The 12,664-nt window shown below is 41.7% G+C and overlaps 1 protein-coding gene and 1 non-coding gene across 6 annotated transcripts in view; one reads left to right on the forward strand and one right to left on the reverse strand.

Annotated features, from left to right (window-relative positions):
• FAM222B (family with sequence similarity 222 member B) overlaps window positions 1–12,664 on the forward strand; it is a 59,408-nt gene that overhangs the window by 28,976 nt on the left and 17,768 nt on the right. The window lies entirely within an intron of this gene.
• On the reverse strand, window positions 1,392–1,498 carry LOC138392729 (U6 spliceosomal RNA). The gene has a single exon (XR_011235012.1). It is a non-coding gene; the product is annotated as a U6 spliceosomal RNA (small nuclear RNA).

Genomic DNA, 12,664 nt, shown 5'->3' on the forward strand with positions numbered 1-12,664 from the left:
TGAGATCCTGCCTCTACCAAAAAAAAAGAAAAATTAGCTGGTTGTGGTGGTGTACTCCTGTTGTCCTAGCTACTAGGGAGGCTGAGGCAGGAGGATCGTTTGAGCCCAGGAATTTGAGGCTGCTGTGAGCTATGATCATGCCACTGCACTCTAGCCTGGGCGACAGAGTGAGACCCTATACTCCTATCTCCTTACATTATTTATTTTTTTGTAGCATTTATCACCTGAGAGTTTTATGTAACTTACCTATTTGACCCTCCTATCTTACTTCACCCCATACCATGTAAAAGTGAAAGCACCATGAAGGCAATTTTTGTCTGTTTTGTTCATTGCTGAGTCCTGAGGTTTTGGAGTAGTGCCTTTGACGTAGTAGATGCTCAATTAATACTGGTATGATCAGAGAAGTACTCTCTTATCTGGAGATTAGAATCGGGGTATATGGAAAGGGATTATTGTCTTCCTGGAGCTAGTACTAAATTAGTGACCAAGTTTATTTACTAGTTTAAGGGAAAGAATCTTTATGTAAAAAAAAACAAAACAAAACTTAAGGAACTGGGATTAATTTGCCTAGAGGAGAGAAATTACAGCATTTTATAGCATTCCAATAGGAAGGACATAGGTGACTAGTTGTTACTCACTTTGAAGAGGACGAAGGAATAGGCCAAAGTTCCTGAGCAAGGAATATAAGACATGGAGAAGAATTTCCTGATTTTTGAGAATGAACACTGGAACAGCTGACCACAGAGGGATGGATTCTCAGAATGGATTTTCAACTCTGGTACTGTATTGGAGGCAGTGGTGAGAGTGGAAAGAGCAGAGACCTTGGGTCAGAAAATCTGGTTGTAGTCAAGGTACTTACTATTTTTTGTGTCCCTCGGTCTCACTCTGTAGCCCAGGCTGGAGAGCAGTGGCGCAATCAGCTCCCCGCAACCTCATCCTCCCACCTCCGCCTCCCAAGTAGCTGGGACTACAGGCATGAACTACCACGCCCGGCCCTTGGATCAGCTTCTTATACTGTATAGTTCCTAGTTTCTTTGCCTGTGAAAATGGGACTAATGATACATACCCAAACTATCTCATAGGGCATTTGAGAAGATTGGGTGAGAGAGTCAATGTGAAAGCACTTTGAAAATTGTAAAGTGTTATTAATGACTTTACAAAACCACCTTTGTAAGTGATTTAGAATCATAGAATATGGAAGTTGAATTTAATGGTCATCTATTCCAAATTCTTAGCTACTGAAAATAAACCCTTTTCCATCATTCCTGATGAGTGGTCATTGCTTTTGCTTCATTCAGTATTTCTCCCATCCCAGTACTAACCAGACCCAAACCTGCTTAGCTGCTGAGAGCAGATGAGATCAGGTGCAGTCCGTTCAGGGTGGTATGGCCATAGACTTGCTTCAGTATTTCTTTTTTTCTTTTTTTAAATTGCAGGGGCCATGCTAATCTTCTCTGTATCGTTCCAATTTTAGTATACGTGCTGCCAAAGCAAGCACTTGCTTGAATATTTCTATGCCACTGTTGAACAAGCTCAAATTGTTCTTTATGTTCACTTACAATTGCCTTTCTTCAACCTTTAATTTATTAACCTATTTTTGATCTTTGGTGCTCAGAGATAAAGCTACTCCTTTCTATGCCGTCTCTTCTATGACACCGTTAGTTGAGATCTTTATCATCTCTCACCTTAAAGTTGCTATAGCCAGATAGTCTTTGTCTTTCACATTTCCAGCAGATTTACTTAAAATAGACCTCTGATTATGTTACTCTACTTAAGACCTGTCCTTACCTCCCCATGGCTTTTGCAGGATAAAGTCTGATGTTAGCTAATGATAGTTATAACTATCATCGTTAAGCACAGTCACTGTACTAAGCACTTTACAAATGTAATCTCATTTAATCATCACAAATATTCTGTGTGGTATTGGGTCTACTTTCATGTCAATCTAATGGTAAGAACATTGAGCCGTGACTCCAGCTCAGCTCTGTTCTTAATCTGCTATTCTGTCTTTCTAGTATGAAATATAATTTGACACATTAGGCTCATCTCCAGGCTTAGCACATATACCCAACACTCTGCTCTCCATACCAGACGCTCTGTGCTTCCCCAAAGAAGCCATTTAGTTTTACAACTGTATGCCTTTAATTATACTAGCTTTTCCTGCCTATAGTGGCCTTCTCAATCTGGCAAATTCTCACGCAGTTTTCATTGACCCTGTTGTTGCTCTCCCTTCTTTCTCACTGTCCCATGGAAGTATTTGTTTAATTCTCTGGGTTTTCAAGCAACTTTGTTCACATTTCTCATCAGAGATTTTGTTTGTCATATTTGTATTTTCTCTTTTTTTTTTTTTTTTTTTTGAGACAGAGTCTCACTTTGTTGCCCAGGCTAGAGTGAGCGCCGTGGCGTCTGCCTAGCTCACAGCAACCTCAAACTCCTGAGCTCAAGGGATCCTCCTGTCTCAGCCTCCCGAGTAGTTGGGACTACAGGCATGCACCACCATGCCCGGCTAATTTTTTCTATATATATATTTTTAGCTGTCCATATAATTTCTTTCTATTTTTAGTAGAGATGGGGTCTCACTCTTGCTCAGGCTGGTCTCGAACTCCTGAGCTCAAACGATCCGCCCACCTCGGCCTCCCAGAGTGCTAGGATTACAGGCGTGAGCCACCGCGCCCGGCCCGTATTTGTATTCTCAATACATAGTATTATCACAGTACCTGATGCATAGTCAGTACACAGTGAATAAATGAATGAATGAATGATATCCCTACTAAGTGTTTTTCGGGCTAAACTCCTGTTTCTGTTTACTGTCCATATTACAGTTTCTAGATCCCTCACTATAATGATTGCTTTCTTCTCTATTTTTTATGTCCTGGCTGAGCTGTTCTAGGCTTTTCCATATTTTATATCAGAGAGTGTTGTATTTTAATGATTAGAGAAAGTGAAGTTTAACCTTCTAAAATAACTTGTACCAAATGGACGTGTCCAACTGCTTATTTGGGAAGGGGTTTTTTGTTTCATTTTGTTTTTTGCTTTTTTTGAGACAAGGTCTCAGTTTGTTGTTCAGGCTGGAGTGCAGTGGCACCACCCTAGCTCAGTGCAGCCACAAACTCCTGGCCTCAAGTGATCTTCCCACCTAGGCCTCTCAAAGGACTAGGACTACAGGAGTGACCTACCACCCAGTCCAGGAAAGGTTCTGATTACATTAATTTCTAGCTGTTAACACCTCCTTACCCAAATCACCTAAGAGCAGATAGGCAGAGATATGAATTGCCATCTTGGGTAGCTTAAAACAAAAATAAGCAGTGGTAGCACTTTGTACCTTTTGTCTTTTGCCTTCTGTTTGCCTCACTAGGGTATTGGTCTCCTGCCCACTTTACACATCACTGTTGATATAAAGGCTACAATTTTCCCCTGCTGTAAAATAGAGTGACTTTCTGAGACTCTGCAACACCCTTAGGAGTCTTAGTTCCTTCAGGCTGTAGACACAGTTGAAAGTAGAGTCCGATACTAAATTCTAGGGGAAAGGGCACAGTTCTTGTCCAGAATTGGAGGTAAATGAGTCAGGCAGCAGGAATCTGTCACTCCAAAGTCCATTGAGAAGCGATTTAATCTTTGCTATTGAAACAGATCAACAATGCCATTTGCCTGTCAGAAAATGAGATTATCCAGGATTCTCTTACAAGAAGGTAAATTATTAGTGTAATAGTAGCTTCTGGCCTGCATGATGTCTTTTTCTACTATTACATACTAGTAGCACAGGGTACATGTAGTGCATACTACTAGGATGTGGCGATCAGACCACAGTTCTTTACTTAGGGTGTCAAGGGTAAATTTAACAATTCTCATCAACCCTCAGCCCTAATAGGCTTGGTTATTGTTAAAATTCATCTTTATCAAAGGAAGCACTGGTTAATGATTTTTCTCCTGGCCCAACATTCTGGGCATTAGCTGGAGTCACTGATGTGCAGTGAGGAAGCCGTGAGAGCAGTTTCATGTTTGTCCACAAATTATCATTAGCAGTTTCATTTGCAGATTGAAGGAGCAGGAGGAGTGGGCTCTTCGCCAGTTGCAGCTTCCCTCTGATTAGGGCATTAGTTCAATTATGTCCAATTAACTCTTATTGCAGATAGTGGTGATAATTACTTACAAGTCAGTTTTTGGATGCAGTTATCCCAAGACTAAAGTATGAACTTGATGTACTTTAATAGGCAGTATGACACATTTCACTCCCTTTCTCTACTGCAGTTATTTATTTTTTTTCCAGACCTCTTTCAGACAAAAAGTCAAAGTATTGTAAAACTCCATCTCACAATTGTAACATAAGGTCCTTCCTTTGAAGAACTGTGTAGGATCATATTTTAAAGGAATCTATTAGGAGCAGTCTTAATGGCTTTTTGTATTCTGAGATCATACTCTTGAGTTCACTGCTGCCGGTGGGGAAAATAGACAGAAATAGAACTAAATGCCATTCACAACGATATGTACTAATTGTGTTAATAAGATTATAGTAATTGGCAAGGTGCAGTCTGGTCTCTTGGTTGAATTTTAAATCCTAAGTGCAAAAAAAAAAAACTTTTAGTTTGGGTACTTTTAAAATCAGTAGGATACTAAGGACACATTTCTTTAGCTCTATGGAAATTTTAGTATGTTATTCGAATAGAAAGTTGCATAGTATCTTTGGAAACAACCCTTACTGGGCAGAGAAAGAGGGATTAAAAAAGGGAAATAGTTTGTCTTTCTCTGAAGATGACTCTTAGGTTCCTTTGCTCTTTCCTTTCAAACTTTCCCTTCAGTATTCTTGATGGTTACCATGAAAAATAAATGGGCTTGGCTGGGCATGGTGGCTCACACCTGTAATCCTAGCACTCTGGGAGGCCGAGGCAGGCGGATTGCTTGAGGTCAGGAGTTTGAGACCAGCCTGAGCCAAGAGTGAGACCCCGTCTCTACTAAAAATAGTAAAAATTAGCCGGACGTGGTGGCAAGCGCCTGTAGTGCCAGCTACCTCAGGAGGCTGAGGCAGGAGGATTGCCTGAGCCTGGGTGACAGAGCAAGACTCTGTCTCAAAGGGGGGCGGCTTATAGCAAAATCTTATCTTCTTAAAATGCAAAAGACCGAAGTGGAATCTAGCTGGGGCTGTTACTAGATTTCCAGGTAACTGCTGCTGCTTTCGTTTTGGAAGTTGCATGCCTTAGTGTCCTTTGTTGTAGTTTCTCTTCCTAAGGGCTTTTGAGTGTCCTTGGATATCTGGACAGGACTGCATAAAAATTTGGTTGAGGCCGGGCGAGGTGGCTCACGCCTGTAATCCTAGCACTCTGGGAGGCCGAGGCGGGTGGATCGCTCAAGGTCAGGAGTTCGAGACCAGCCTGAGCAAGAGCGAGACCCCATCTCTACTAAAAATAGAAAGAAATTATATGGACAACTAAATATATATATATATAGAAAAAAAATTAGCCGGGCATAGTGGCGCATGCCTGTAGTCCCAGCTACTTGGGAGGCTGAGGCAGGAGGATCGCTTGAGCCCAGGAGTTTGAGGTTGCTGTGAGCTAGGCTGACGCCACGGCACTCACTCTAGCCTGGGCAACAAAGTGAGACTCTGTCTCAAAAAAAAAAAAAAAAATTTGGTTGAGAATAAGTTGTCAGGGAGTATGGCAATGCATTTTAGGAGCCTATTTTCGTTAGGGTTTGTTTAAAGTAAGGGAATAAAATTTATGGCTGCTTGGAGAAGGGCTGTAAAACACTGCTCTTCCTCCAACTTTGCAGATCACACTAAATAGGAAAGGAGAGAAAGGGGGAGTGATAAACATCATCCTTGTACTACTTCAAAGCTCTTCATTGGTTGTTACTGAAAACCATTCTGCTGTAGATTAAGCAAGACCCTGCCAACCAGCTGCTGTTGGTATGAAAGTGGAGAAGCCAGCTATAGTGCGTACTTTTCAGGAAGTTGGAGATAAAGTTTATGGTGTCATTTGAAACTTTTTGTATATAATGGGAGGAAAGAGTGTCAAAACTGTTACACTCCAGAAGATACAACAAGGGTTTCCTTTAGAGCTGCAGTCCCCAACCCCAGGGCCACGGATTGTTAGGAACTGGACTGTTAGGAACTGGGCTGCACAGCAGGAGGTGAGGAAAGCTTCATCCCTGGCATCGCCACATAAGCTCTGGCTCCTATCAGATCAGCAGGGGCATTAGATTTTCATAGGAGCGCAAACCTACTGTAAACTGCACAGGAAAGGGACCTACCTAGGTTGCATGCTCTTGGTGAGAATTTAATGCCTGATGATCTGAGGTGGAGCTGAGGCAGTGATGCTAGTGCTGGGGAGCAGCTGCAAATACAGATTATCATTACCAGAGAGGTTTGATTGCAGAATAAATGTATTGTACTTGAATCATCCCGAAACTTTCACCTCCATCCCTGTTGGAAATTGTCTTCCATGAAACTGGTCCCTGATGCCAAAAAGGTTAGGAACCACTGGCTAGAGATAGAGACAGGGTCTTACTCTGTTGCCCAGACTAAAATGCTTGGCATCATCATAGCTCACTGCAACCTCAGACACCTGGCCTCAAGCAATCCTATAGCCTCTGCCTCTGTAAGTGCTAGGATTACAGGCATGAGCCACCATGTCAGGCTTGGCTATTTTCTTTTCTTTCTTTCTTTCCTTTTTTTTTTTTTTTTTTGAGACAAGAGTCTTGCTCTGTCACCTGAGCTAGAGTGCAGTGGTGTCATTGCAGCTCACTGCATCCTCAAACTCCTGGGGTCAAGTGATCCTCCTGCCCCTCAGCCTCCCAAGTAGTTGGGGCTATAGGCGTGCACCACCAACACCTGGCTAGTTTTTCTATTTTTTGTAGAGAGGAGGTCTCACTCTTGCTCAGGCTGGTTTGGAACTCCTGGTCTCCAGCGATCCTCCTACCTTGGCCTCCCAGAGTGCTAGGATTACAGGTCTGAGCCACTGTGCCTGGAGGTTCTTTAAATTAGAGTGTAGGAGTCAAATTACTGTATTAAAGAGTATGAATATTTTAAAACCTGTTGATACTTATTTCCAGAAAGAATGTATCCATTTCATGTGTTACTTTAGTGACTCTTCACTATATCCTTGACTCAGTATGTTTTAGATTTTTTTTTCCCCAAACATATTTATCAATTTTTAAACAAAATTTCATTCCATTTCATTTATCTCTCTTGAATGACTGGCTGGTTATGCCATTTCTTTATATATTTAGTTGTTGCTTATATTTCTTTCTCTCTCTTTTTTTTTTTTTTTAGACTGAGTCTTGCTCTGTTGCCCAGGCTAGAGTGCCGTGGCGTCAGCCTAGCTCACAGCAGCCTCAGACTCTTGGGCTCAAGCAATCCTCCTGCCTTAGCCTCCCAAGTAGCTGGGACTACAGGCATGTGCCACCATGCCCGGCTAATTTTTTTCTATATATTTTTAGCTGTCCAGATCATTTCTTTCTATTTTTAGTAGAGACGGGGTCTCGCTCTTGCTCAGGCTGGTCTCGAACTCCTGACCTTGAGCGATCCTCCCGCTTCGGCCTCCCAGAGTACTGGGATTACAGGAATGAGCCACCACGCCCGGCCTTGTTGCTTATATTTCTTCACAAATAACCGTGTTGGGAATTGTTTCTTCACCCCCTTCACATGCACTCAGTGTTACTGTGGATCCTATCTCTTTTACTGCTTCCATTCATAACTCTTCAACACCTATTCAAAATTTCGCTTAAGCCATTCTCTGCAGTTTTGTTAAAGAACCCTCTTATGCAGTATAAAGCATAGAATTCATTACATAACAAAAATATAGGTTTATAAATGCCTCTTAAAAATTTTAAACTCAGCAGTGAACTTTGATGAGAAATTCTAGACACAGAAGACACCTAGGCACCAGTACTTCATCCCAGTATATGATAATGCAACAGGGTAAGGAAACACAGGTGTACACAAACCCAAAAGCTTTTGTCTAGACTTATTTCACAGTAACACTTTGTGAGTTATGTGCCTAGAATAGAGCAAGCTTTCTAAATGACCTTAAGTTTCTGTCACCCTTCAGACTTCAAAGTCAGATTCTAAGCCTGTTGTGGCTGCATGCACCTGTAGTCCCAGCCACTTGGGAGGCTGAGGTGGGAGCATTGCTTGAGCCCAGGAGTTGGAGGGTATAGTGGGCTATGATGGTGCCACTTCACTCCAGCCTGGGCAACAGCACGAAAACTCTGCCTCTTAAAAAAAAAGAAAGAAAGAAAAAGTCAGACTCCAGACTGGGTTAGAGAGCCTATTTATTTGTTTTTTTTTTTAGACGAGGTCTTGCTCTGTTACCCAGGCTGGAGTGCAGTGGTAGGATCATAACTCACTGCAGCCTCCAGCTTCTGGGCTCAAGTGATCCTCTCACCTCCCCTCCTCTGCTCCTCCCCACCCTCCCCTCCAATAGCTGGGACTACAGGCTTGCACCACCTCATCATTGTTTTATAGTTTCAGTGTACAGGTTTTTCACCTCTTTGGTTAAATACATTCCTAAATATTTTCCTTTTGTAGCTATTGTAAATGGGATTGTTTTCTTTAGTATCTAGAAACAGTACTGATTTTTGTATGTTGATTTTGTATCCTTCAACATTATTGAGTTTGTTTATCGGTTCTAACAGCTTTTGGTGGAGTCTTTAGGGTTTTCCATATATCAAATCACATCATCTACAAACAGAGCCAATTTTACTTCTTCCTTTTTGATTTGGATGCCTTTTTTTCTTTTTCTTGTCTAATTGTTCTGGCTAACACTTCCAGTACTATGCTGAGCAAAAGTGGCAAGAGTGGGCCTTGTTTTGTTCCTGATCTTAGAGGAAAAGCTTTCAGCTGTTAACCATTGAGTATGATGTTAGCTGAAGGCCTTTATTGTGTTGAGGTGAATTTCTTCTATACCTAATTTGTTAAGAGTTATTATCTTGAAAGGATGTTGAATTTTGTCATGTTCTTTCTGCATCTATCAAGATGATCATACAGTTTTTGTCCTTCATTCTGCTGATACAGTTTATGACATTTATAGATTTGTGTATGTTGAACTATCTTTGCATCCCTGGAATAAATCCCACCTTATCATGATGAGTGATCCTTTTAATGTGCTGTTGAATTTGGTTTGCTAGTATTTTGTTGAGGAATTTTGCATATATGTCCATCAGGGATATTGGCCTGTAATTTTCCTTTCTTGTAGTGTCCTTGTCTTGGTTTGATATCAGGGTAATGCTAACATTATAAGTTTGGAAGTATTCCCTCTTCTTCGATTATTTTGGAAGAGTTTTAGAAGGATTGTTACTAGTTGTTCTTTAATATTTGGTAGAATTCTCCTAGTTTCTTGTTATTATCGTTGTCTTGCTGGGCACAGACCCAGATACTTACGAGCAAAATTCTACCCAGTCTGACAACTCTGCTTATGATTATGAATATGATTAAATGTGCAGAGGTCACTCTACCCTTCAAAGGTGGTTCAGCTTAAGTTACAGTGATCCATCCCTGATAGGGCTTTGGAAACTCAAGCCTATTATATAACATATTGCAAAATTGCAAGTTCTGAGTTAACTGCCCACAACAAAAACAGCCTGCTTATTTCCATTTTTAGGAACACTCATTTTCACTTAATAGGGATTAAAGTACAGAAGCCAAATGATACTTTTTAATACTGTGCAGAAGTGTAGTGCCCAGGCATTTTTATCTCCTCTCTCAGTCCCGTAGTGACTGAGTACTGAGTGACTGAGTACCTGTACACACAGATGCAGGTGCCTGGTCAAGCACACACACACACTCATCAGCACTTGTATTATCCATGTGCCTCAAGGATATAAGTTTGAATAAACTTCAGATCCTGGGATTCAAGTATGTGCTATCCTTCAGAAATGTGAGCCAGTAATAGGTACTAAATATCTATTATGTGAATAATCTTGTTCCCTGACTCTGTAATTTGAAAGGATAATTTTAAAAAAAACAAGCTCTACTCTTTAGGAAGTTCACACTCATGTGAAAGGTTAGAATGTCCAGAGAGAATACTTCTGGTGCCTAAATAACAAAGAATTCAAGAGAATGCTCTGGGTGAAAGATTAGTTTTTAAATAATAAGTAGATACAGGAAGGAGCATCCTTGCCAAAGAAAGCATTGGTATAGAAAGCACCTTTGGGGACCAGGATGGGGATGGGAAACAGGATAGGAAGAGGACCTGTTGTGACATGATCTTTTTTTTTTTTTTTTTTTTTTTGAGACAGAGTCTCACTCTGTTGCCCAGGCTAGAGTGAGTGCCGTGGCATCAGCCTAGCTCACAGCAACCTCAAACTCCTGAGCTCAAGGAATCCTCCTGTCTCAGCCTCCCGAGTAGCTGGGACTACAGGCATGCGCCACCATGCCCGGCTAATTTTTTCTATATATATTTTTAGCTGTCCATATAATTTCTTTCTATTTTTAGTAGAGATGGGGTCTCGCTCTTGCTCAGGCTGGTCTCGAACTTCTGAGCTCAAACGATCCGCCCACCTCGGCCTCCCAGAGTGCTAGGATTACAGGCGTGAGCCACCGCGCCCGGCCTGTTGTGACATGATCTAAGGGTATAGTTTAGGATAGGTTTCCCAGCCCGTTAAGTCTCGTGTGTTTACCAGCATAAAGATGGTTTGACTAGTTCTAGGGTTTCAACAAAGTAAGTCCAAAATGAACATCCATCTCTCTCCCCTGCTCTTTCTTCTAGCCTGGAGTTGTGAGGTCACAATTGTAAGTGACTTTTAGGTCCCCTATTGGATTAAAGAGGTTTGTTTTGTTTTTGTTTTTGTTTTTGTTTTTGTTTTGAGACAGAGTCTCTGTTCCCGGGTTGCTAGAGTGCCGTGACATCAGCCTAGCTCACAGCAACCTCAAACTCCTGGGCTCCAGTGATCCTCCTGCCTCAGCCTCCCCGTGTAGTTAGGACTATAAGCATACGCCACCATGCCCGGCTAATTTTTTCTATTTTTAGTAGAGCTGCGTCTTGCTCTTGCTGAGGCTGGTCTCAAACTCCTGACCTCAAGTGATCCTCCTGCCTTGAGCTGCCAGAGTGCTAGTAAAGAGGCTTTTGAGCAATGGCTAAAGGTTGTTCAGGTTAGGCAAATAGTGGAAAGTACAATTTAGTTGGGGGTTCACAGTTAATTGGGCTAACAAAACTACCTGTTGAATAGATTGTTTCATTGCAACAGAGCATAAAGATGACTGGTTTTGCAGTGTGATTTGATAAACTTGTAATTTTTGCCATCTTTGGTGCTGTTTATTTTCCCCAGAGCAGTATTTTGGTGCCTCCCTTAGGTTTTAAGCTAAATTTCTTGGACTCCAGCAGTAAAGGAATAGGGAGTAGGATAAAACTTTCCCCCACTGTTATCAAAAGTAGCTTTTTTAGGCGGGCGCTGTGGCTCGCGCCTGTGATCCTAGCACTCTGGGAGGCCGAGGCGGGTGGATCGTTTGAGCTCAGGAGTTCAAGACCAGCCTAAGCAAGAGTGAGACCCCCATCTCTACTAAAAAAATAGAAAGAAATTAGCTGGACAACTAAAAATATATAGAAAAAAATTAGCCGGGCATGGTGGCACATGCCTGTAGTCCCAGCTTCTCGGAGGCAGAGACTACTGAAGGATCCTTGAACCCAGGAGTTTGAGGTTGCTGTGAGCTGGACTGACACCACAGCACTTTAGCCCAGGCAACAGAATGAGACTCTGTCTCAAAAAAAATAAAAATAAAGTACCTTTTTTAGAAAAGCCGTTGGCTCATGGATGAGAAGACTTAGACATACTGATAATAACTTTTTTTTTCTCTTTTTTTTTTTTTTTGAGGCAGAGTCCCGCTCTGTCACCCTAGCTGGAGTGCCATGGCGTCAGCCTAGCTCACAGCAACCTCAAACTCCTAGGCTCAAGGAATCCTTCTGCCTCTGCCTTTCCGAGTAGCTGGGACTACAGGCATGCGCCACCATGCCTGGCTAATTTTTTCTATATATTTTTAGTTGTCCAGCTGATTTCTTTTTCTTTTTTAGTAGAGATGGGGTCTCGCTCTTGCTCAGGCTGGTTTCGAACTCCTGAGCTCAAACGATCCACCTGCGTCGGCCTCCCAGAGTGCTAGGATTACAGGCGTGAGCTACCACGCCCAGCCAATAATTTTTAATTAATGTAGTTTCTCAATATTAATCATTCTCATAAGATGCGTTATTTAGGATTTTCAGTATTGGATGTTATGTTATAAAATGGAGTCAAATAATAATGGGCATATCTTTCTTTATCTGGGATCTCAAAGATAGCACTTCCCCCAATTTCACTTTTTAATTAAAGTCCATAAATGTCATTTTTGAGCCACAGTGTGAATGAGATGCTAGGCTAGTCAACCTGGGGGGGAGGGGTGTGTGTGTGTGTGTGTATGTTTTATTTTAGAAGGTGGAGATTGAAGGCAGGGAAAGGAAAGCAGGAGAAAACTAATGAAGAAGTACCGAAAGACACTAGATTGTGGGTGGTGAAACTATGCTGGGAAGTGGGTTCTCTAAAGATCACTTTATCCCCCATTCCCCAGGAAAAATTCCTTTGCCAGTACTTTATCTTCTCTCCTCCTCTTTTTCTCACAAAAAACATCTGATGAGTCTTCCTCTTCTGTTTTTATCTACCCTTCAGTAGTCTTACACATAAATAGGAATAAGCAGTATAATGCAGC

The sequence above is a fragment of the Eulemur rufifrons genome, chromosome 9 (assembly GCF_041146395.1).
Source record: "Eulemur rufifrons isolate Redbay chromosome 9, OSU_ERuf_1, whole genome shotgun sequence".
In the NCBI taxonomy this organism is placed as follows: Eukaryota; Metazoa; Chordata; class Mammalia; order Primates; family Lemuridae; genus Eulemur; species Eulemur rufifrons.